General features: G+C 39.2%; 1 long non-coding RNA gene and 1 pseudogene across 1 annotated transcript in view; one reads left to right on the forward strand and one right to left on the reverse strand.

Annotated features, from left to right (window-relative positions):
* Positions 1–23,919, reverse strand: part of LOC130541992 (uncharacterized) — a 322,187-nt gene that overhangs the window by 80,647 nt on the left and 217,621 nt on the right. The window lies entirely within an intron of this gene.
* Positions 21,078–22,361, forward strand: LOC123001479 (mannose-1-phosphate guanyltransferase alpha-like; annotated as a pseudogene).

The following is a 23,919-nucleotide window of genomic DNA, read 5'->3' on the forward strand; positions in this document are numbered from 1 at the left end:
GAGTCTAGGAAGACTTAATACTGAAGACAGCATCTGAGTAGTGTCTTAAAGTGCAAATTGTGAGAGGTTAGAAATGGGAGATGCTCCAGGCCAATATGACTGTGAATTAGCAGAGGTAAAAAATAATAAATGACATTTACATAGCACTCTCCCTATGCAAATCATAAGTGCTTTACATATACAAATTCATTTAGTTCTCACCATAACCCTATAAGATGGATACTACAAATATCCTCATTATAAAGAAAAAAACTGAGGTACAGAGAAGCTAAGTAATTTGCCTTAAGTCACACAGCTGGTAATAAACAGAGCTGGAGTTGAAACTTGGGTATCTGGCTCTAAAGTCTGGATTCTGCACCCCTCCCAGCAGCAAACACAAAATTTCCTTAGGATCGAAAAGTAGCCAGGAGTTGGTAGAGTGTAGAATGAATGAAAGAATAAAAAGACTAAAAAGATAGATGGGGGTACAGGATGACAGCCTTAAATGTCATTCTAAGGAGCTTCGTTTTCATTCTGTAAGAAGAGCATTAAGTTCTCTGAAAGAAAGTTATCATATTCAGAAGTGTTTAAAAGTTTTTCTCAAATAGTTCTGTGAGAAAACAGACTGCAAGCTAAATAATACCAGCAGAAGTCTCAGAGAAATCATTGGGAAGTTTCTTTAATAGTTCAATGAAAAGTTGAGGGCTTGAGCCTATCTCAGTTGGAAAGAAATATAAAATAAGACGCATCATACTCAAGACTTCTCACTGAAGTAGCATCTCCCTCTGGGATCTGGAAAAGTACTCAACAGAAGAAAATAATCTTGTCAGCATTTTCTACAGCATCCTACTTTTATTGCTGTTGAATCAATTCCAGATCTATTGTCATTTCAGTGGAGGTTCTCAGAAAGAAGTCAAACAAAATAATCTCCACAAATAAAATCAGAAAAAGACCTAACTCATGGCATCTGGGTGGCTCAGTTGGTTAAGCACCAGACTCTTGCTTTTGGCTCAGGTCATGATCACGTGGTCAGGGGATCAAGCCCCACATGGGCCTCCATGCTCAGTGAGGAGTCTGCTTCAGATTCTTGTTCCCTCCCCCTTTGCTCCTCCTTCTGCTCACTCACACATGCTTTCTCTCTCTCTCTCTAAAATAAATAAATAAAATCTTGAAGGAAGGAAGGAAGGAAGGAAGGAAGGAAGGAAGGAAGGAAGAAAAGAAAGAAAGAAAGAAAGAAAGAAAGAAAGAAAGAAAGAAAGAAAGAAAGAGAAAGAAAGAAAAAGAAAAAAAAAAAGAGAGAAAGAAAAGGACCTAACTCTAATCGTATAGTTGGCTTTTCTCATGAGAAAGAGCATGAGTATAGTTAAGATGACCTGACAACTGTTTTAAGGTTTGAATGGAACAATACATGGAAAGTACTTATTATAGGGCCTGGCACACAATAGGCACTTAAAAATAGTTCTTGCCATATTATCGCTATTATTATTAGACCTTCACTGACATCCTATTTCTTCAGCCCTAACTCTTCCCTAAGGAGTGTTGTATACTCACTAGTCACTGCAGAGAAGGGTGTCAGTCAAGAGGCTTTAAAGTCATCGTGACACTATAGCACTTTCTATTCTATTTTTTTTTTAGATTTATTTATTTAGAGAGAGAGAGCGAGAGAGCATGTGGTGAAGGGGCGGGGGGGAGGCAGGGAGAGAATCCTGAAGCTCCCCACTGAGCACAGAGCTGGATGAGGGGCTTGATCCCACAACCCTGAGATCCTGACCTGTGCTGAAATGGAAAGTCAGAGGTTCAACCAAGACTGAGCCACCCAGGCACTTCCTATTCTTTAGGTGCTTCAGCTGTTTGTGTTGTTTCTTTTACCAGAGTATAAGGCAGTTGTTCAACAGTATGATCCAGAATATGGTAGGTACTCAACAAATGTAGTCTCTCAAAAGAATAAGCAAAGATGTGTCCCCTCGTCCACTCACCTGCCAGTTAAACAGGTAGAAAAAAGAAGGGGAAAAGAAACAAAGGAGAATCATAAAAAAATTATTTCAAAACGAGAATAATTATTATAACATATATGCAGCTATACTGATCTAAATAAGCAAATAAAGCAAACTGAGGCGGTGTTCTTCGTGGAAGAAAGTCTGTGAAATAATAGAAAATCTATATATTGGTTTCTTCATCCCATTCCTGGCACAGAGCTCCTAAAACTCTTGTAATTTCCTAAAGGATAAGAGCACTGGGGGTATTTTTTATTCTAATATTTGGTCTTTGGTCCTGGCTCCTAACACGGAGTTCCTACATCCCTTGGAATGTCCTGGGTGATAGGAGCCTTTTTTCTAATGAGGCTAATCTGGGTAGCTTCAGGATGGGGCTGGTCACCAGAAAGACCAAGCCATGATTAGATGCTTGGACCTTTCAACCCCACCCCCATCCTCAGGAACAGGGAGAGCAACTGAGATCAAGTTAATAATAAATCATGTCTATGAGATGAAATCCCCCTGAAATCCCAAAAGTGCAGGCTTTGGGGTTGGTAAACACATCTAAATGCTGGGAGGGTGGTACACCTTAACTCCATCAAGACAGAAGCTCCAACACTCGGGACCCTCCCAGACCTTGCCCTGTGTAACTCTTCATCTGGCTATTCATCTTTATCTTTCATTGTATTCTTCATGTTAAACCAGTAAATTGTTTCCCTGAGTTCTGTGAGCCATCCTACAAATTACTGAAATGGAGGAGAGGTTCATGGGAATCCTGATTTACAGCCAGTCAGTCAGAAGCACAAGTGACAATCTGGACTTGTAATTGACATCTGCAATGAGGGACAGTCTTGTGGGACTGAGCTCTTAACTTATGGGGTCTGTGCTAACTCTGGTTAGTGTCAGAACTGAATTGAATTGTAGAACACACCCACTGGTATCAGAGAATAGTCTGGTGTGGAAAACAGACATGTCTAGTCACAGAAGTGTTCTGTGTGCATCGTAGAGAAGAAACACAAGAGGGTTTTTCCTTTACAAAGTCTAAATGAGTTTGTTTGTTTGTTTGTTTGTTTGTTTGTTTGTTTGTTTGTTTTAATGAGGCATCATCTGAAAAGAAAAATGTGCCTATGTATCTGTTGGTCTAGGATCCATCACAGACACACACATACAAAACATAGACATTCTAACTAAGTCCTTGTGAAAATCAGATGCAGTGAATTACCTTCAGGAGTTCTATGCCTGGGCCCTTACTGTGGTTTGCAGAAAAGTATAGTATGATGCAATCCATATAGCTGCTTTAGAAGGGATTGAAAGAGCATCATTTCAATGAATATAGTTTGTTTTACCCAATATTTTGTAGATAACAACTAATAGGAATAACTTATATCATACAAACTACGTTTTTTCCAGAATGTTTTCACACTATGAAAAGCCCATAAAGAATTATATTCTGAGAATCTAGTCATATTTGATTCTTGAGGAGAGTACCCTACCCAAACTCAATAGTACCGAAAAATGTCCAGTCTCAACTCTCAAGTTGATTAATTATTAAGGAAAAATTCTAAATTTGAAGAGAAAAAAACCAGAGTGGTATAATTTTTCAAAAGGGCAGGATAATTGCTTCTTGCATTATGTATTGAATCCCTTACAGCCAGCTTCTATTTGGATTACATTTCCCCAATTATAATTTTCTCCATAACTGAATGAGGTGTTTATCTGAGTCTCTCTTTCTTAAATTTTGTTATGATTCATTAGTGACTGCAAACCCTGCTCTAATATCTAATTAAGATAATTGTTTAAATTTTTAATATACGCTAACTCATAAGTTTGAGTTTAACATTACAGGCAATAAATAACGTTATAAGCAATAAAACAAGACAACAAAAAAAAATCAAGTTAACATTGTATTAAGATGGAGCTATTCAATTATACATCCAAAGATTTTAGGTAATTCTCTTCAGCTTTGCATAGCCACAGGTTTTGTTAAGCCCTGGAAGCAAATTCTTGCCAATTAGACTGTAAAATTAAGACATTCCCTACATAAATTCTAAAGATACAAATAAATATTATCTTGAAGGTTGAATCGTTTGTCACAGAGCTTCTCTTTTCACAGTTCAACCCTCTTCTCTAAAATTTCAAAGTATTAAAGGATTTTAAAATATCTGACAAAATTGCATATTGACATGAACTAATGCAAAAGCCCTAATGACAAGTGAAATTTATAACCACCAAACTTTAAGACTAAAGTAGCCAGTAAATCAATAAGCACTTACTAAGGTCTTACTCTGCCTATAATGCTAGGTGGAAAGTTTTAACACATAATACCTAACACCCTAAATAAATTGCAATCCAGTGATGGTGGAATGGTAATATACATTCTGAATTTAATATTAACATTTACCCCAAGATGCAAAATATCTCAAGTCATATCGTTAAGGAAGTGAGCAGACAGAGTAAGCAGTAAGGATTCAGGAGGAATACTGGAAACCCCTGAAATTTAGATAACATTTTGAGAACAGATTCTGTTCTTTTCATCTCTAACAGTGCTTGACATAAGGCATTTGTTTCATAAATGTTTGTGGAATTACATTCAGATAGGGAAAGACATTTCACTTAAGTAAAGTACCATGCACAAAGGCTGGAGGAATGGGGAAAATAATAATTCTGTGTAAAGAGCGTTAACTCGGAGAGTCAGTTGGCATTTTGGAGGAGTGAGAGGTAAGGTTGGAAACATCAGCTTCTTATCATTTCTTCTTCTCTGATGTTTTTGCCTGTCCACTCCCAAGTTTTCTGATCTTTCTTTCCTGAGTAATTTAGTCTAACTTCGTCCCTTAGCAAGTTCTGACTAAGGTAAAAAGTACATCAACAATCTCAATCCTTTCATCTGATGAGACTTAAAATTAAGTCACCCTCAAAACCAGACCCCAAATCCACTAGACTCCTATACTACGGCTGTTTTGTCTCTACCAGTCAGATTCTGGACTTCACCTTCAGATAAAACCTAGTACCTGTTTCTTTACCCCTTTTGGGAGCATCTCTTGCCTTTTTTTATTTCTGATCATCAACCTTCTCCACCATTTCTTCTGTAGATTAGAACCTGATATTGTTCTCAAACTACTGGCATAAACCACTTCTTGTCCCTTACCCGGTGGTCTCTGTTACTGACTACTGGATTCCCTACAGAGATCCTACCTGGTTGACCTTCCACCCTGACTCCAGCAATAGAACTGAGATGGCTGGGCATCTTCTGAGGCTGCCTGGCTGCCCCATCTCCAAGCAACCCTGGTGCAGGCTCTATTTCCCATCTCGCTCCTGTCCTGCTGTGTGAATCTTGAACTAAGTTTCAACTCCCTCCAATCCCCACTTTCTGTGATGGGCTACTACAAACAAACAGTTATGTTTTGTCCCCAGGTGGTGAGGCTTGGCAGGAAAGCTAAGTTGGAATTAGGTTTCAGAAAGTATTGAATGCCACATAAAGGAATTTGGATATGTCCAATAATCAAAGGAGAGTCTTTGCATAATTTTGAGGAGAGACGTGGCACAGAGAATTAGGATTTTAGCATGATTAATCTGGAAGTTGATTATAGTAAAAAGAAAAAAAATCTGCAATTGGTACACACAACCTAGTTGGTAAGATGGGTCCCCTTTTCTTTCTATGACATATGTCATTGCAATGATGGCCATCTTCTTCTGTTACTTGACTGAAAGCTTTTAAATGATTAAAATTAGCTGTGACAGTTGCTAAATTGTTATGGACAAATTTCAAGTAAACTACTATTATTTTGGTTGAAATTAAAAACAGCTATATGTGGGGCGCCTGGGTGGCACAGAGGTTAAGTATCTGCCTTCGGCTCAGGGCGTGATCCCAGCATTGTGGGATCGAGCCCCACATCAGGCTCCTCTGCTGGGAGCCTGCTTCTTCCTCTCCCACTCCCCCTGCTTGTGTTCCCTCTCTCGCTGGCTGTCTCCATCTCTGTCGAATAAATAAATAAAATCTTTAAAAAAAAAAAAGAGCTATATGTGGAGAGGTTAATTACTAATGAAGAAGTGGTTGCTTTGGGAAAATTTGAGAATAAAGTTTTCCTTGAATATTTTCTAAAATAAAATAGAATATTTTTTGAAGGATAGATCTATTGGGTATCTTCACCAGGAAGTTTACCATGTTAATATAATTCTGCAGCAAAGCTTGAGAATAGATGCACTGTATTCTACCTAAGTTGTTATTGCATACTGTATACTTAAAAAATTGTTAAGAGGCAGATTTCATGTAATGTGGCTTTTATCACAATAAAAAAAATCAATTTGTCGTGAGCTTTGGGATGAACCATGTTAGTGTTTCCCTCTGTGAATAGGAAAAATATAACCTTTGCCAGAGAAGGTTTTTTTCCAGTCATATTATACAACATTGTTTTCTTCTGAAATGGCTTTACTTTGATTTTCAAACTAACAAATATTTTCAATATATACACAGTATTTCTTAACATTATGATGAAAAATCTAAAATTATCAGTTTTCTGTTTAAATAATACGATCACAATCCATATTTTAACTGCATATCAGTGTTTATTTGCCTTGTTAAAAAACATATTTTTAAATATAATCATAGAATCTTCCAATGCTTTAAAAAGCAATGGATCAAGAGGCAGAGAAAACTAATATGTCTGATTCTTAAACAGCTGACTTTGTTAACTGGTTTATTATTACAATTCTCCAATTGAAATTGATGCATGTTATTAGCTATATTGCAAATTATTAATAGAAGTTAAAAATATTTGCCTAGATTTATTTAGTCTAGGATTTGAATCCACAATTCCCTTTTTTAGTCTCATTTAAGCAAGTTACAAATAGATTCCACATAATTATAAACCTGAGAATATGCAGTATAATTTATGTTGAGGTAGAGCTTAAGAAATTCATGGTAAATATAATAAGAGATTTTTATCAAAAGCCCATGTCCTTATTATTTGGGAGTGTTAAATAAGTTTAAAGGCAGGGCTATTTGTCTGATCCTCTTCTCTTAAATGAAAGACCAGGGGACCACCTCCCCAGTACGGTCCTGCAGAACTGTTGGGTAAAGAAATGCATCTCTCTCATGGGGTTTGGGATTCCTAAAACCTTAAGGGCATGAAAGCCATGAATGAGGACAGAAAGGTCTAAAAAGGTAAGAAATAAGATGACTTGCTTTAGAAACCAGAAGGGCAATTACAATTAAAATCATTTGCATTCACCTGCTTCCTTCACTGCTCACCTGTACTTAAAGTGCCAGGATCAATGTTTTATCCATCTTTGTAGATTGAGCTCTTAATATAGAGCCTCAAATATACTAGATGCTTAACACATGTTTAATTACTTAAATAAAATGTAACTTGTATGTTTATGAAGACTAAAGAAACAGATTGTGTAAATTTACAATTAAACACTTATGGATAAGTATAGATTAGATATAGATACAAATACATTTTAAATAATTTAAAATACATAGATTCATAACATGAGTGAGGCTTGTGTTAATCATCAGTCCTTCCTCAATAGGGAGCAAAGATCTTAACCAAAAATTTTTGACATACAGACAAACCTAATGCTCATCTGATCTTCTTCTTTTTTATTGTCTTCTGATCTCTTTTTCTACATTCATCCCATTTCAGTCTATACTGTCCCAGTATATTCCCAGCAGCATGGCCACAGAAGCATCAGCTGATGCTTCTGTGGCCATACTGCTATCTATTTCTCTCCCTTTTTGCTACTGCAAAAACCTATGCAATAAAAAAAATTCCAGCAGAGCAAATCTCCAAAAAAATCACAATAGCCTCTCTGACTCTCCACCTCTCCAAGTGACTTCCCAATAATACTGCCTTATTCTTCATGTTCTAGTAATAACAGATTGTAATTACCTGCCTATCCAGGGCTAATTTTACATCTTCGTGATTTTGTACAGCACTTGCTTGTTAAACTACTCCTTCAATCATTATTCAACTAACCCACTCCTAATTATCCTTTCCCTATAGCGCTCAAAGTCGTTCTTAATGAGCACTATTATTTTATTTTATTTTTTGTTTCTATAATTGCTTCTTTTTTTATAATAATTTTGTATTCTGTTAGTCACCATACAGTACATCCCTGGTTTTTTATGTAAAGTTCCATGATTCATTAGTTGCATATAACACCCAGTGCACCATGCAATATGTGCCCTCCTTAATACCCATCAACAGCCTATCCCATTCCCCCACCCCCAACCCTCTGAAGCCCTCAGTTTGTTTCTCAGAATCCATAGTGTCTCATGGTTCATTCCCCCTTCTGTTTACCTCCCCTTTCTTCTTTCCTTTCTTCTCCTACCGATCTTCCTACTTCTTATGTTCCATAAATGAGTGAAACCATATGATAATTGTCTTTCTCTGCTTGACTTATTTGACTTAGCATTATTTTTTTTTAAATTCTGAATCTAAAATCTGAAATGTTTATCAGATTATGTTTAGTGCCTTCCTTTTTAGTGCCTAACTATTTTTCCTGCATAATAATTCTGATATCATCTTGGTGTGATATATATATGTGTGTGTGTGTGTGTATATATATATATAAAGACAGATTGATATAATGGTAGATAGATATAGATACAAAAGTTGTTATAAATCGATATACATAGACTTCATATTCTTTCTAAAATTTATCTTCAGAATTCTATCTTTTAGTTCATATATTTATAGCTATATGTCCATAAAATACTGTAATGTTGTATAACTTAGATTTTAGAGTTGAAAATTATTCCTTAAATTGTCTTTTTGATGGCTATAACCATCAGTGAAATTTTTAAGTATTAGCACATTATTTCCATGGGAGATGAGGTCTGATCTTGAGTTTATCATTCCCTATCTTGACAAATAGCAGATTATATCATTTTTTATCTTGATGAAATCTCTATTGATAAGTTCTTTACTTTGGCTTTGAATGGAATGCCTAGGATAAAGTTAGTACTAAAAAATTGTTGATTAATTAACTAACTAGAAATGACGTTTTTTGACTGCCTTCGTGTGCTAACCATCTGTCAAATGAGAACATAGTTTATATCAGCTCAGATTTTGGAGTAAGATCAGGATTCCATTCTGGGCTCTACAACTTATAGCCATGTGTTCTTGGGATAACTACTTTGATTTATTCTCCTGCCAAATGAGGATATAATATATTGAAGTGATTGAAGATTGTGTTAGATAAATATGAAAAACATTTAACATAATGCCCAGTAAATTTGTGCAAGAATTAATCCCCACCAAAAGCTCTATGTGCTCTATGAGGGTGGTGTACAAAGGCAAGGAAACTGAGGATCAGAGAAGTCGACCCAGTTGCAGAGAAAATAAGGAGCAGAGCTGGGATCCAAATCCAGTTGAATGGCGTTTGTAATCTGAAGGAAGTTTCCACTCTTGCTGCAAGATACATTAGTGGAATTTCCCCTTCAGTGTTTTCTTAAAGGATATATGCTGCTGAACTCCGGTTCATTTGTCAGATTCTGTCTCTCCCAAAACCTCTTCAGATCAGAGTTAGCATCGTTCCTTAGCATCTCACACTCTGCCCAATGTGTTTATAATTGGATGGTCTGATGAATGATCCTGCAAGTGCCAGCATATGAACATCTTTGACCTTTCTCTATCATTTCCTATGCAGAACTCCTCTGAAGTGCCTCATATATTGTTTGCTGTGCCCCCTATGTAGCAGATATGCATTGATCCAGGCATCCTCAATAACTAAGCTACCACCTGACTATAAAACACTTTTAAAACCTATTCTTTCATCGTTTTATCCAGGTCACTGTTAGAACAGGTGCCACATTTTAATCTAATTGTTTCTTTTTAGTGCCTTCCTTTTAGCTTGATAGTGAGCTTCTCATAGATGGGAACAATTTCCTCACCTTTCTGTATAGAGCATCTATCGTGATGCTTGCTATTTAGTTGATGCACACTAAATATCTAAATGTCACTATAACAGTCTCTGCATGTTATGGTTTTATTATTCTTTATTAAGTACCCTAAGGAGTAATACTTACCTGTATTTTTATGATCCTGTCAATTTTATAATCTCTTACCTAGAAATTTTGTTTTCCCGTCTCATTAGGGAAACATAAAGAACTCCCAAACAGTTGTTCCAGAAATTACTAGGGCGTTCGTGCCACATTTCCTTTACTACGTAAAGGAATAAGCACAGATTCCCTACATTTAAGTGAAATCTCAATCATTATAAAACACGCTGCTTTGTTAAGAATGCCTCTTTTGGAACTTTTAGTCTCTGGGGGCAAGATAAAGGTAGGTTGGAGGCAAGCAGAGCACACGTACTCGAGAAGAGAGAGACATAAACTTCCAGTTATCAATAAATAAATTCTGAGGATGTAATGTATGGCATGGTGACTATATTTAACAATACTGTATGGTACATTTGAAAACTGTTAAGGGAGTAGATTTTAAAAGTTCTCATCACAAAAAATTTGTAACTGTGTGAGGTGATAGATGTTACCTAAACGTATTGTGGTGATCAGTTTGCAGTGTATACATATATCAAATCATTATGTTGTATGCCTTAAACTAGTACAATGTTATATGTCAGTTATATCTCAATAAAACTAGGAAGAAAAAAAAGAAGAGACGAAGGCCTCACAGCAGTGGTTGGGAACTATGGTGAACAGCTATAGATATAATACCTCGCAAGTTTTTTTGAATCTTTTCTGATGATCCTGGGGTGATTTATACCCCTTTATCATACTACACTCTTTATCATCTGTTACTTCCTCTAACTGTCCAAGAAATAATTTCCTTAATTGTATAATGGTAAGTTACTGAACATTTTTTTAAAGGAAAAAATAAAAAAAATTTAAGAGTGAATGGAAACGTTTTATTTTTAAAAATGGTACAGACCACACATAATTAATTTATAAAAGAGGCCCTCATCTTATTATCCTAGATTCATGACGCTCAACAAATACTGCTCAGAAAATTGGCCCTGAGTCTTGCAAAGAAAAATATACTAAATTAGTTATAAAATTTAAAGGCTAAGCACATATAAAACTGAATATCCTGGGAGAGGGAAAAGATGGCAAAGGAGTAGGGGACCCTATTTCAACCAGTCCCCTGAATTTAGCTGGATATCTCCCAAACCATTCTGAACACCCATGAAATCAGCCTGAGATGTAAGAATATATATCTGGATCTCTACAAACAGAATACCTCCAGTGGTCTTGAGATGTGAAGCAGGGAGCCGTGTTTCTGCACAGATATCGGAAGATAAACAGAAGGGGGAGGGAGCCGCCATAAGCTGGCAACGAGAAGGTGATATAACACCGGAACACAAAAGCCACTCGCACTGGGAACCACACACAGACTCGTAGCCCGGTGGCAGGGAAAGGACTTTACTGCAGCCCCCAGACAGGATCTAGGAGCTGCAGGTGCATGAGCACAAACCAGGGGCAGCGCACAATTTCAAAAGCACAAAGGGCAGAGATGTGCCCGGCCCTGGGTTCCACCACTGGGAGTGTTGCTGTGGGGTGCACAACCCGGGAAGCTGCAGTTTTTAGCCGCACAGACAGAAATGGAGACGTGGCCTGGAGAGCTCAGTGAAGAGCAGACTGCGATTTCTCTGTTCTGAGACAGAGGTTTGGATATGGTCACTTATGCCCTGACTCTCAGAAGAGACGTGGAAAGCCACCAGGGAAAGCCACCAGAAAACAAAGGCCCCCAAAATATGATTTTCACCAAGTCCACCCCCCCACCCCGACAGGGGGCAGGGCAACTCTGCCCAAGCAGGGTTGCCTGAGTAACAGTGTGGCAGGCCCAGAAGACAGACTGGAAGAACAAGAGGACGACAACACTAAGGTCCCTATAAAACAGGTGCATCTTGCTTGGGTCGTGGTTAATACTTTGGACTCTGTACATTCCCTCAACCACCCCGCAAAAGAATGACTAAGAGGAGGAACCACCAACAAAGAAAAGAAGCAGAGACTGTGGCTTCTGCCACAGACCTAATGGATATGAATATAACCAAGATGTCAGAAATAGACTTCAGAGTTACAATTACGAGGTCGATACATAGGCTCAAGAAAAATATTAGCGACAATATAGAATCTCTAAGGGCAGAAATGAGATCTAATCAGGCCAAACTTAAAAATGCTATGAATGTAATGCAGTCTAAACTGGATACTCTGACTGCCAGGGTAAATGAGGCAGAAGAACGAATTAGTGAGTTAAAGGATAAGATGACAGAAAAGAAGGAAACCAAGGAGGCCTGGAAAAAGAGATTAAAGCCCAAGAGATCAGACTGAGAGAGAGTAATGACACCATGAAACGTTCCAATATCAGAATTATTGGGATCCCCGAGGGGGTGGAGAGAGAGAGAGGTTTAAAAGATATATTTGAGCAAATTGTAGCTGAGAAATTCCCTAATCTGGGGAAGGAAACAAGCAATTGTGTCCAAGAGGCAGAGAGGAACACCCCCCCCCCCAAGATCACTGAGAACAGACCGACACCCTGACATATAATAGTACAATTAGCAAATCTTAGATCCAAGGAAACAATCTTGAAAGTGACTAGGGGGAAGGGATTTCTTACATACAGAGGGAGGAACATCAGAATAACACCAGACCTGTCCACAGAGACCTGGCAAGTCAGAAAGGGCTGGCAAGACAGATTCAGGATACTAAATGAGAAGAACATGCAGCCAAGGATACTTTATCCAGCAAGGCTGTCACTCAGAATGGATGGAGAGACAAGGAGCTTCCAAGACCGGCAGAAACTGAAAGAATATGTGACCATCAAGCCAGCCCTGCAAGAAATATTAAGGGGGGGGGGATTCATAAAAGAAGAAAGACCCCAAGAGTAATATAGACCAGAAATTTACCGAGACAATCTATAGAAACAAGGACTTCACAGGCAATGTGAGGGTAAAATCATATCTTTCAATAATCACTCCCAACATGCATAGTGAAATGGCATAGGGTTGCAGATTGGATACAAAGACCGGACCCATCCATATGCTGTCTACAAGAGACTCATTTTGAATCATTTGAATCTAAAGATACATCCAGACTGAAAGTGAGGAGATGGAGAACTATTTTTCATGCCAAGGGACCTCAAAAGCAAGCTAGGGTAGCAATTCTTATATCAGACAAATTAGATTGTAAGCTAAAGACTGTAGTAAGAGATACAGAAGGACACTATATCATTCTTAAAGGATCTATCCAACAAGAAGATCTAACAATTGTAAATATCTATGCCCCCAACATGGGAGCAGCCAACTACATAAGCCAGTTGTTAACCAAAATAAAGAAACATATTGATAATAATATTTTAATAGTAGGAGACCTCAACACTCTACTCTCAGCAATAGACAGATCATCTAAGCAGAAGTCCAACAAAGAAAGAAGAACTTTGAATGAAACACTGGACCAGATGGACTTCATTAGATATATACAGAATATTCCACCCTAAAAGAACAGAATACTCATTCTTCTCGAATGCACATGGAACTTTCTCCAGAATAGACTATATACTAGGTCACAAATCAGGTCTCAACCAATACCAAAAGATTGAGATTATTCCCTGCATATTCTCAGACTACAATGCTTTGAAACTGGAACTCAATCACAAGAAAAATTTTGAAGGGGGGCGCCTGGGTGGCACAGCGGTTAAGCGTCTGCCTTCGGCTCAGGGCGTGATCCCGGCGTTGTGGGATAGAGCCCCACATCAGGCTCCTCCGCTGTGAGCCTGCTTCTTCCTCTCCCACTCCCCCTGCTTGTGTTCCCTCTCTCGCTGGCTGTCTCTATCCTGTCGAATAAATAAATAAATAATCTTTAAAAAAAAAAAAAGAAAAGAAAAATTTTGAAGGAATTCAAACACTTGGAAGCTAAAGACCATCCTGCTTAAGAAAGTTTGGGTAAACCAGGAAATCAAGGAAGAACTTAAACAATTCATGGAAACCAGTGAGAACGAAAACACGATGGTCAAAAACCTATGGGATACTGCAAAGGTGGTCCTAAGGGGGAAATACATAGCCATCCAAGCCTCACGCAAAAAAATAGAAAAATCCTAAATACACAAGCTAACTTTATACCTTAAAGAACTGGAGAAAGAACAACAAATAAACCCTAACCCAAGCAGGAGAAGAGAAATAATAAAGATTAGAGCAGAGATCAATGAAGTAGAAACCAGAAATATAGTAGAGCATATCAAGCAAACTAGAAGCTGATTCTTTGAAAGAATGAATAAGATTGATAAACCACTGGCCAGAATTCTCCAAAAGAAAAGAAAAAGGACCCAAATTAATAAAATTATGAATGAAAGGGGAGAGATCACAAATAACACCAAGGAAATAGAAACAATTATTAGAAATTATTATCAACAACTATATGCCAATAAATTAAGCAATCTGGAAGAAATGGATACCTTCCTGGAAACCTATAAACTACCAAGACTGAAACAGGAAGAAATTGACAATCTGAATAGACCAATAATAACCAGTAATGAAATTGAAGCAGTGATCAAAAACCTCCCAAAAAACAAGAGTCCAGGGCCTGATGGAATCCCAGGGGAATTTTACCAAACATTCAAAGAAGAAATAATACCTATTCTCCTGAAGCTGTTTCAAACAATAGAAACAGAAGGAAAGCTACCAAACTCATTCTATGAGGCCAGTATTACCATGATCCCAAAACCAGGCAAAGATCCCATCAAAAAGGAGGATTACAGACCAATATCCCTCATGAACATGGATGCCAAAATTATCAACAAGACCCTAGCCAATAGGATCCAACAGTACATTAAAAGGATTATCCATCATGACCAGGTGGGATTTATTCCTGGGATGTAAGGGTGGTTCAACCTTTGCAAATCAATCAATGTGATAGAACATATTAATAATAGAAGAGACAAGAAACATATGATCTTCTCAATTGATGCAGAAAAAGCATTTGACAAAATACAACATCCATTCCTGATTAAAACACTTCAGAGTGTAGGGATAGAAGGAACGTTCCTCAAATTCATAGAAACCATCTATGAAAAGCCCACAGCATATATCATTATCAATGGGGAAAAGCTGAGAGCTTTTCCCTTAAGATCAGGAACACGACAAGGATGCCCACCCTCGCCACTATTGTTCAACATAGTGCTAGAAGTACTAGCATCAGCAATCAGACATTAAAAAGAAATGAGGTATTCAAATTGGCAAAGAAGTCAAACTCTCTCTCTTCACAGATGACATGATGCTTTATGTGGAAAACCCAAAAGACTCCACCCCCAATTACTAGAACTCATACAGCAACTCAGTAATGCAGCAGGATACAAAATCAATGCACAGAAATCAGTTGCTTTTCTATACACTAATAATGTAATTGTAGAAAGAGAAATTAAGGAATCGATTCTACTTACAGTAACAACAAAAACCATAAGATACCTTGGAATAAACCTAACCAAAAAGGTAAAGGATCTATACTCTAGAAACTCAGAGAACACGTATGAAAGAAATTGAAGAAGACACAAAAAGATGGAAAAACATTCCATGCTCATGGATTGGAAGAATAAACATTGTTAAAATGTCTACCCTGCCCAGAGCAATCTACACTTTCAATGCCATCCCTATTAAAATACCACTGGCATCTTTCAAAGAGCTGCAACAAACAATCCTAAAATGTGAATGGAACCAAAACAGACCCTGAATTGCCAAGGGAATGTTGAAAAAGAAAAACAAAGCTGGGGGCATCATGTTGCCTGACTTCAAGCTATATTACAAAGCTGTGATCACCAAGACAGCACGGTATTGGCACAAAAACAGACACACAGACCAATGCAACAGAGTAGAGACTCCAGAAATGGACCCTCGACTCTATGGTCAACTAATCCTTGAAAAATCAGGAAAAAATATCCAATGGAAAAAAGACAGTCTCTTCAATAAAAGGTGCTGGGAAAATTGGACAGCTACATATAGAAGAATAAAACTGGACCATTCTCTTACACCATACACAAAGATAAACTCTAAATGGATGAAAGACCTCAATGTGAGACAGGAATCTATGTTCTCTAGAGGAGAACATAGGCAGTACCCTCTTCGACATCGGCCGCAGGAGCTTCTTTCAAGATACATCTCCAAAGGCAAGGGAAACAAAAGCAAAAATGAACTTTTGGGACTTCATCAAGATAAAAAGCTTCTACACAGGAAAGGAAACAGTCAACAAAACTAAGAGGCAACCCACGGGATGGGAAAAGATATCTGCAAATGAAACTACAGATAAAGGGCTCGTATCCAAGATCTATAAAGAACTTCTCAAACTCAACACCCAAAAAACAAATAATCAAGTCAAAAAATGGGCAGAAGACATGAACAGACACTTCTCCAAAGAAGACATACAAATGGCTAAGAGACACATGAAAAAATGTTCAACATCATTAGCCATCAGGGAAATACAAATCAAAACCTCATTGAGATACCACCTTACACTAGTTAGAATGGCAAAAATTAACAGAACAGAATGCTTCTTATTCCTCCAAATGTTGGAGAGGATGTGCAGAAAGGGGAACCTTCTTTTTTTTTTTTTTTTTTTTTAATGATTTTTTATTATATTATGTTAGTCACCATACAGTACATCCCCGGTTTCCGATGTAAGGCTCGATGATTCATTAGTTGTGTATAACACCCAGTGCACCATGCAATACGTGCCCTCCTTACTACCCATCACCGGTCTATCCCATTCCCCCACCCCCCTCCCCTCTGAAGCCCTCAGTTTGTTTCTCAGAGTCCATAGTCTCTCATGCTTCATTCCCCCTTCTGATTACCCCCCCCCTTCTTTATCCCAGAAAGGGGAACCTTCTTACACTGTTGGTGAGAATGAAAGCTGGTATAGCCACTTTGGAAAACAGTGTGGAGGTTCCTCAAAAAGTTAAAAATAGAGCTACCCTACGACCCATCAATTGCACTACTGGGTATTTACCCCAAAGATACAGATATAGTGAAAAGAAGGGGCACATGTACCCCAATGTTCATAGCAGCAATGTCCACAATAGCCAAACTGTGGAAAGAGCTGAGATGTCCTTCAACAAATGAATGGATAAGAAGATGTGGTACAGACTAACATAACATAATAAAAAATAATTATTTTAAAAAAAAGAAGATGTGGTACATATATACAACGGAATATTACTCAGCCATCAGAAAGGATGAAAACCCATCATTTGCATGGACATGGCTGGAACTGGAGGGGATTATGCTAAATTAAATAAGTCAAGCAGAGAAAGACAATTATCATATGGTTTCATTTATACGTGGAACATAAAGAATAGAATGGAGGACATTAGGAAAAGGAAGGGAAAAATGAAGGGGGAGAAATCAGAGGGGGAGACAAACCATGAGGGACTATAGACTCTGGGAAACAAACTGAGGGTTTCAGAGGGGAAGGTGTTGGGGGGACGGGTTAGCCTGGTGATGGACATTAAGGAGGGCACGTATTGCAAGGAGCACTGGGTGTTATACGCAAACAATGAATCATGAAACACTACACCAAAAACTAATGAAGTACTGTATGGTGAGTAACATAACATAATAAAAAAATGAATATCCTAATTAAATAAAGTTTAGAACAAAATTAATGGCACCTATTTTTCTGGTAATTGAGAGTTAATAATAAAAGATAGAAATTTCCTATACAAACATAATAATGATTCACTGTTGTAGGACTCAATACACTTAAATGTCTCCCCCAGTGGCTTCAAACTGTACAGATTAAAGATTTCTTTGAGCCTGCCCCTTCCATTCCCCACTATATACACTTTAATACTTCAGTAGAAATTCAGTTTAATTAGGCATTCTGTTAATACATGATATAAATGGAAAAAAACGGATGAGTTTTTTTGTTCATCTGTTGTAGACTATCTCTTGAGTGTGGGTGCTTTATACATGTGGCAGAACCAGGTTCTGTGCCTTTTCACACATTGGTCTGGCCCCATTCTCCCCCAGCTTAATGGAACGATCAGTGTACTGTTTTGTTTCCTTCATTCCTTCAGTCTCTCCCATCCTTATTTCTGGAGGATAGAAAGTCTTCATATATAAGAATGTATCAAAATTATCCTTTGAGAGATTGATATTAGTAAAAGAATAGTCAGTTTATTTTATGGATGTTCCATTTAAATATTCTGGATACCTGGACATTCTTAGATGAGCTTTGGCCACAGAGAAACTGAACTTAGGTAGGAAGAAGCAAAGAAAAGGAAAAAGCTGACAGACAAGAGAGCTTCCAGGCCCTGCAAGAAGTAAAGCTGGCTCTAAGAAGTGACCTTGGGAGGACACATAAGAATTTTTTGCACTTTTCTGGACTCTCTGTGTATTTCTAAGTAACTACATGTAAGATTAGGCCCCTTCTGGGAATGGGCTAAGTTGATAAGTTTTTCCAGCTACTGCCAGTATATATAATCAGCACAACTTCACCCATGTAATTCTATGGGTCATGATATTACTTGCCCACAACAGCTAATGAAAGGGAAAAAGTCAAGACTTCAACTTAGGGTCTGTCTGAATTCCAAGTCTGCATTATTTCCTCTCTATATCATGCTGGAAGTTTTATTTAGAAGGTAAAAGAAGGAGAGAAGCAGAGAAAATAAGGGCCAAAAACAGTGGGGTAAAACAAGTCAGAGCTAATTTGAGCTTCTCCCAAATGAGCAGATCTAGGTAGAGTTCAAAGTTAGAGCTGTTTGAGGGAGAGGGAAGCTTGGCAGAGTGGCAAAGATCAGAATGAAAACCTAGTACTCTAAGAGAGAGGAGATAATACAAAGTTGAAAAGACCTTAAAGGCAAACTTTCCTTTTGAATTTTCCCTGAAATTAGAGCTGTCCCTTAGTCCCCCTTCCAAGTCCAGGAGAAGCTATCCCAAGTAACTACCCTAATTCAGCCTAGCCTGCCCTAGGCCCCTCTCATCGCCCTCCTGGATTCTACCTAAGGAAAGGTTTCAGCCCAAATAGTTGTAATTTCTCTCAACAGCAGTGGTGATTTTATACAATGTGATTGAGGGAAGCCCTTCAGGATAGTAAAGAGCTCAGCTTATAAACTGGTTTATGATTTTAAAAAACAAATAAACTGGCTTATGATAATACAAATAACCCCTCATGCAAGACAGTGCTCCCAACAACACAGATCATTCTAGACTTTGAGACTGACTGTTCCAGAAAGCAAGTTTGATTTATCCTATTTCAATTATATTTACTTAGTGCCTTCCAATTTAAGAGGTTTACAGAATCTTGGCAATCAATAAGCAATAAAAAGTATCTACTGATATTAGTGAACATGACAAGGCAAACAAAGAAATGCGTACATAATCCAAAAAGAAGCTAGTCCTCAAAAGAGTTTTTTTTTTTTGGGGGGGGGTGCCCTTCTAGAAAAAAAGTTTAAATTCAGAAAAGGAGAAATTCAGTATTAACTAACAGACCTTCGGATACCCCATTGCAGAGGTTGTTCTCTCATCTTTAATTGGAACTTTCAAAGTCTGGACCATTTTCTTAGTATCAGTAATTTATTTAAAAATATTTATTAAATATCTGCATTGTGAGATTAACATATTGAGAGACTTGGCAAACAAAATAAGATAAAGAGAGGTAATGATGAATTGGAGTCAAGAGATACCTCAAAAATCACCATTAAAATAAAGCCACAGTAGTCAACTCTTGGCTAAGGGTAGTTTGTGAATGGTTTCTACACAGATGGTTATGAGACAGACTCATTTCTTCATGGATGGTAGTCCATTAAGCAGCCATCGGTTACAGATTTCCACCAATTATCAACCCTTTAATACTAATTGGCCAGGTCCTTGCCAAATATATATATGAATGGCACCATTTTGTCTTGAACTAGTGGATCCATGTGACATAAATATTCAAATGAATCCATTTATATAAGATGAGTAACTTTGTAGAAAAACGAAGAAAGAAAAAAATATAAATATATGTATAAAAATTGTATTCTTCCAAGGTGAAGATAAGTAAAAACAAAACATGATTTTTGATCACTTGAAGGAAAGAATTCTATCTTTTCCATCATAGTTTCTCATAGTTTCTGAAAACTACTGAAGTATACTTTGCACTTCATCTAATGTTTGTCTTTGATTAAATATAAAACTAAGAATAATGGCTTTTGTAATAAGAATCATAACCTTTGAAAAATTAAAGAAGTTAAAAATCAGCAGAGTTTTTGTTAGATAATATCGTCATAATCTGAACAGATATTTCTCCCTTTGACTCACCACATGCCAATGATTCTTACAAAATAAAGCATTACCTGCTAGCCTCTACTAGGCAATATTAAATTTTCTCAATAAAACCTAGCCTTGGAATTCATTAGTTCATTGTTGGTAACTGAAATTGCGTGAGCAGATGAGATCCCAGGGAGGTCGTGCAGAACAAGAGAAGACAAGAGTACGGCAAACTGGATCCAACTGAAATTTAAGTGGCGATTCAGCAAGAGGATACAGGTGTGTGCAGTTCAGAGCTGCTCAGCACCAAACACATTACCACTGCAGTCCTGACCCTCACCGGCTGCAGGGAGCGCCTTCTTGACACCCCCGAGCACACGCTCGGTGCCAAGGCAGGTGGGACCTCCTACACATCTTTCAAGCCCATCAGCATGGCTCCATCCCTTCTGCCCATTCTGTCCTGACCACCATCGTGGCTTGCCTGGACCCTCCAGGGAAGGAGTAAAGACACAATATGACTCTTCTCCCCGAGGGCAGCCCTCCCAGACCCCGGACCTCTGACCACTGGTTTTGAGGTTCCTGGTATCCTGTTCTTCCCTTTCCCAACATGTGTTTTCAACACCAGGATGCAACCTTCATAGACAGGGATGATGGCTCTTTCCCTGAGTACATCCCCACAGCACATAGGCCCTGAATATAGCGAGTGTTGAGTGAATGAGTAAACACAGTGGATGCAAAAAAAAAAAAAAAAATATATGCTAGTTCAGGTGACATAAGCAAAATTGTTTCTCCTGTATCCGTTTCTTTGGAAAAGAAAAACTTTAAAAATCTCAAAGCCTCTTCCATTATTTAAAAAAAAAAAAAAAAAAGTAAAGTAGCTTGCACCAGGGCTGAAATAAAGGGAGCTGGGGTTAGGAAGGAAGTGCCATCATGCTCAAAGCTGTGACCCTGACTGGAGGCCCTCAAAAGGGGACCCACTTCAGGCCTCTGTCCTTTGAGGTGCCTAAACCCATTTCCAGTGGCAGGGGTCCCTATGATACAGCACCACACTGAAGCCTCTGGCCAAGTCCCTGGGGTGCAGGAGATGCTGCTAATTGGCTTCTACCCACCTGATGAGCCCCTCACCCAATTTCTGGAGGCTGCCCAGCAGGAGTTTAACCTTCCAGTCAGGTACCTGCAGAAATCTGCACCCCTGGGCACAGGGGATGGTCTCTACCATTTCTGGGACCAGATCCTGGCTGGGGCACCCTGAGGCCTTCTTCGTGCTCAAGGCTGACGTCTGTTCCAACTTCCCTTTGAGGGCTGTGTTGAATGCTAACAGACACCAGCCTCACCCTTTCTTACTCCCTGGCACCACAGCTACTGGGACACAATCCCTCCACTACGGCCACAATGTGGAGAATCCACAGATATACGAGGTACAAGGTCCCACACTATGTGGAGAGACCCAGCATGTTTGTTAGTGGCTTCGTCAACTGCGGCATCTACCTCTTTTCCCTGGGAGCCCTGCGACGCCTTGGGGATGTCTTCCCACGTAACCAGCAGGATGGAGGAGTCATCCGCCAGCAACTGGGGGACTTCTTCAGGCCTGTGGCCAAGGGCAGGCGCCATCCACCTGGAACAGGATGTGTTCTTGGCCCTGGCCAGGCAGGGCCAGATTTAGCCACCCCACACTGATGGTATCTGGAGCCAGATCAAGTCTGCAGGCTCAGCCGTCTATGCCTCTTGACTCTGCCTGGGCCAGTACTACCTCATCTCCCAGAAGGACCGGCCAAGCACACCCGAGGGGGTCCACAAATCTGAGGAAATGTTTACATCCACCCAACAGCTAAGGCGGCCCCCTCAGCTGTGCTGGGCCCCAGTGTCTCCACTAGGGAGGTGGTGACCGTGGGCAAGGGTGTGCAGCTCCAAGAGAGCACTGTTCTCCACGGAGCCATGCTGCAGGAGCACACATGTGTTTTTCACACCACTGTGGGCTGAGAGAGCACTGTGGGGTGCTGGGCCGGTGTGGAGGGTACCCCCAAGGACCCCAATCACAACAACCCCCGAGCACACATGGACAGTGAGAGCCTCTTCAAGGATGGGAAGCTGCTGCCTGCCATCACCATGCTAGGCTGCTGTGTCCTGATCCCTGCTGAGGTGCTCATCCTGACCTCAAGTGTTTTGCCATACAAGGAGCTGAGCTGCAACTTCACCAACCAGATCATCCTTTGAGGGGGACTGCCTGAAGGTACCCCCTAACTCCTACCAGCTCCCCTCGAGGCTACTGCCTGCATGACCAGCCTCTGTCCAAAAGGACCAGAGCAAGCCAGGCAGGATCTTCACATGTCAGCAGCAATGCGGGTGGCCAGGTGATTCCTGGCCTCCCTCTCCACTCCCTAATAAACTCCAGTGAACCTTGGGGGGGAAATGTGGTCATTCTGACCTCTTATGGTAGGATTTAAAATAAAGCAATGAGTTAGAAACATCTATATAAGAATTTTCTACAATGCAGCTCAGTGCTTTGGATTAAAGCAAAAGTACAGCCATTCTCTATTCTTTTTTTTTTTTTTTTTTCTCTTTAAATACAAACCTTGTGCTTCTGCAGTACACTTTCCCCCTTTCCCAGAATGGATGCTTTCTGCTTTTCATCCACTACTAATCAATCCTCAAACAGACTAAATCCAATGATTAAAACACTATTGGGTGGGGGTAGAGGACTAATCCAGGAAACAAAGGTTTAATAATGTGCTATTTTCACAAAGAAGTTCTAAGTCTTCCTCATGTATAAGGCAAGGGTCTCTTCTATTCATCCTACTTGGGAACAAACAGAAAATGACTCTAACCATTTTAGGGTTTTTTTTTTTTTCTCTCTCTCTCTCTTTCTTTCTCTTCTTCTCTGGAGAGAACCTTCCACTCATTTCCAGGTACACATTAGTTTACACACTGACAAAGCAAAAAGAACAGTCTTGAACCCCCAATAAAACAAAGTTCTGCTCTTGTCACTTTCTTGTACCATGTGATTTTTCTTTAACCTATACAACATGCATCCATAAGTAAGACTTGCTATCTTCGTTTGTACAACCCACATGAAGTCTGTCCTGTGTAAGACAGCGTATAAGGATATGAAAGTGAGTAGGAAAGAAGGCATCAGTTCCATGCAGGGGACAGACAGAGGATAAATGAATGGACTGAAAGTCCTCTACAATCTCCCTCCAGCTCTGTGCGGCTGGTTTCAGAGCACACGGTGAAGGGGTACCAGGCAAGCACTGGGCCCAGAGCCTCTGACTCTAACTAATACAAGGAAAGAAGGTAAGAAGTTCCTTAGCCCAGCTACACTGAGTGACTCACAAACTACTTATGATCCTTTTGGACTTATCTTCCAGGATCCAATAAGAGATGGTTCAGAAGGTAAGAAGTTTCTCTAGGAATAGGGCACTGATAATAGCTCAGCAAACACGAGTCAGTTAACAAACTGATCCCCATGAACAGCAGTTTGAAAATTTCAGCAATTATGGCAAATGTCAAATGATGGAACTTCCCCTCAGGAATGATTTAAAGCACTATGTCTTAAAACTTCAGGAACGCCAAGATTGCTCTCCACAATGTCACCATGCTCTGCTTTCTACCAGCATAAGCATCGCAGTGTTTATAATCCACATCAAGGAGGAAAAACCAGGTCTTATTTCCACTTTATTAAAATATGCTGATGCTTCCTATGCGAAGTGATTAAGATGTTGTTGAAGCCCCCACACATACCATGATAAATATCTCCAACACATTTTATGATCCC

This window comes from Ursus arctos, unplaced genomic scaffold, assembly GCF_023065955.2.
Source record: "Ursus arctos isolate Adak ecotype North America unplaced genomic scaffold, UrsArc2.0 scaffold_29, whole genome shotgun sequence".
NCBI lineage: Eukaryota > Metazoa > Chordata > Mammalia > Carnivora > Ursidae > Ursus > Ursus arctos.